The sequence below is a fragment of the Portunus trituberculatus genome, chromosome 18 (genome assembly GCF_017591435.1).
Source record: "Portunus trituberculatus isolate SZX2019 chromosome 18, ASM1759143v1, whole genome shotgun sequence".
Lineage (NCBI taxonomy): Eukaryota > Metazoa > Arthropoda > Malacostraca > Decapoda > Portunidae > Portunus > Portunus trituberculatus.
Window position 1 is genome coordinate 20,025,986 of NC_059272.1, and position 2,500 is coordinate 20,028,485.

Consider the following 2,500-nt stretch of genomic DNA (forward strand, 5'->3'; position numbering starts at 1 on the left):
AAGAGGAGAAGGTGGAGGAGGAGAAGGAGGAGGAGGAGGAGGAGATAGAGGAGGAGGAGGAGGAGGAGGAGGAGGAGGAGGAGGAGGAGGAGGAGGAGGAGGAGTAATCGTGACCGTGGGGTAACCTGCAAATTGAGTGTGGTGGAGGAGGAGGAGGAGGAGGAAGGGAGAGTGGCTAGAGGAAAGAAAGGCTGGAAGAAAGGAAAGAAGGAAGGAAGGAAGGAAGGAAGGAAGGAAGGAAGGAAGGAAGGAAGGAAGGAAGGAAGGAAGGAATCAGAGTTTATTTGCATTTGTTACAAAGGTTGTTAATTATACATAAAGATACATGTATATACACTTTCCTCTCAATTGATTTAGTCTAGTTAAAAAGTAAAAATAATAAAAACACTAAGAACACACTAAAAAACACTTTAAAACACTCGGTTATGCTTTGTACAGTCCTACCTATACATGGAGAGGGAAAAATGAGTAAATGGTGTATTATCTCTACGTATTGTTTAGTAGAAATACTTTCAAGCGTTTTTTGAACATCGAAATATTATTCACACCAGTAATAATACCAGGTAAGGTGTTCCAAAATTTAGAGGCCATTATTAGGTGTGAGTGTCTGGTGATGTCAGTGTTGTGCCTCGGTACATAAAGATGGTCATTCTGCCTGGTGTTTATTGTTCTCATGTCATTATTGGTTGGAAGGTGAAACAGCCAGGAGGGGAAATTCCCTTTTACAATATTGAACACCAAGGTACCGAGTTCGAAAAAATATTTATCTTCAATTTTTAACCATTCAAGTTCGTTTAAAATTGGAGTTCCATGGTCGTGTTTTTTTTTTTTTTTTTTTTTTTTTGCATTACCAATCGCCACTTCTGTAATTTCTGAGCTCGTACTAATTGTGTTTTATTACTAGCTCCCCATATTTCAACACAATAATTAATTTCACTCAAGACTAATGATTGGACAATGGTGATTCTTGTGTCTTTGTTGAAATTAACTTATATACGGTTTAAATACATTAGGATTCCGAACACCTTTGTACTCATTTCATTTATATGTGGTTCAAAAGACATTAGACAATCAAAATAACGACCTAGGAAGGAAGGAAGGAAGGAAGGAAGGAAGGAAGGAAGGAGAAAATGAAGAAGAAATATGCGAGAGAGAGAGAGAGAGAGAGAGAGAGAGAGAGAGAGAGAGAAGGAAAAAAGTGTAAATGGAAAGATAAAAGGAAGGAAACAAGAAAGAAGAAAGGAAGTGAAGACGGAAAGAGGAGGGAAGAAGGAAAGAATAAAAAGAAGAGTAAAAAAGAAAATATTAAAGTAAAATAGGAAAGAAAATATTGAGGAGGAGGAGGAGGAGGAGGAGGAGGAGGAGGAGGAGGAGGAGGAGGAGGAGGAGGAGGAGGAAAGAGTTGGAGAGAGTTAGGAGAAATGTATGAATGAATGAGAAGAGGGAGGGAGTGAGGCAGTTGGAGGAGGAGGAGGAGGAGGAGGAGGAGGAGGAGGAGGAGGAGGAGGAGGAGGAGGAGGAGGAGGAGGAGGAGGAAATCTCTCAGCACAACTCATGGACGGAAGAATCTTGATCCTCCTCCTCCTTTTTTTTTTTTTCTCTTCCTCCTCCCTCCTCCCTTCCTCCCTCCTCTCCTCCTCCTTTCTGCTTCAACTCTCTTCTACTTTTCCTCCTCCTATAACTTCTCTCCCTCGCCTTCTCTTTTATCAGTGACGACTCTCTCTCTCTCTCTCTCTCTCTCTCTCTCTCTCTCTCTCTCTCTCCACAATGACCTCTCGACACAAGCTGATTCCCCTTTTAGAGAGAGAGAGAGAGAGAGAGAGAGAGAGAGAGAGAGAGAGAGAGAGAGAGAGAGAGAGAGAGAGAGAGAGAGAGAGAGAGAGAGAGATAAAAACTGCCACTGTATTAATGTGAGAGAGAGAGAGAGAGAGAGAGAGAGAGAGAGAGAGAGAGAGAGAGAGAGAGAGAGAGAGAGAGAGAGAGAGAGAGAGAGAGAGAGAGAGAGAGAGAGAGGATAAACTGCGACTGTGTTAATGTGTGTGTGTGTGTGTGTGTGTGTGTGTGTGTGTGTGTGTGTGTGTGTGTGTGTGTGTGTGTGTGTGTGAGAGAGAGAGAGAGAGAGAGAGAGAGAGAGAGAGAGAGAGAGAGGGAAAACTGTATCCTCCCCAATTTACTCACCCAATTTCTTTCCTTCTCACCTTCTTACCCTCTCGCTTCTCCCCTCTCCCCTCTCTGTCTCTCCCCTCTCCCCTCACTCTCCCCTCTCCCCGGCGTGGTGGCGCGGGCTGCCTTAATCAAGTATTGATCCCCGGGGCCGAGGTTGTGGGTCCCCTCCTCCCCTCCCCTCCCCTCACCTCGCCGACCCTCCACCCATCCATTCCCCTTCCCTCTCCCTCTTCATTATCTCTTCCTCCTCTCTTCCTCCCCCTCTCCTCCCCTACCCTCCCCACCCATTCACCTTCCTCCTCCTCCTCCTCCTCCTCCTCCTCCTGTATTACCT

The 2,500-nt window shown here is 44.9% G+C and overlaps 1 protein-coding gene across 1 annotated transcript in view; it reads right to left on the bottom strand.

Annotated features, from left to right (window-relative positions):
* Nucleotides 1–2,500, bottom strand: part of LOC123505895 — a 137,427-nt gene that overhangs the window by 96,829 nt on the left and 38,098 nt on the right. The gene's annotated exons all lie outside the window — the stretch shown is intronic.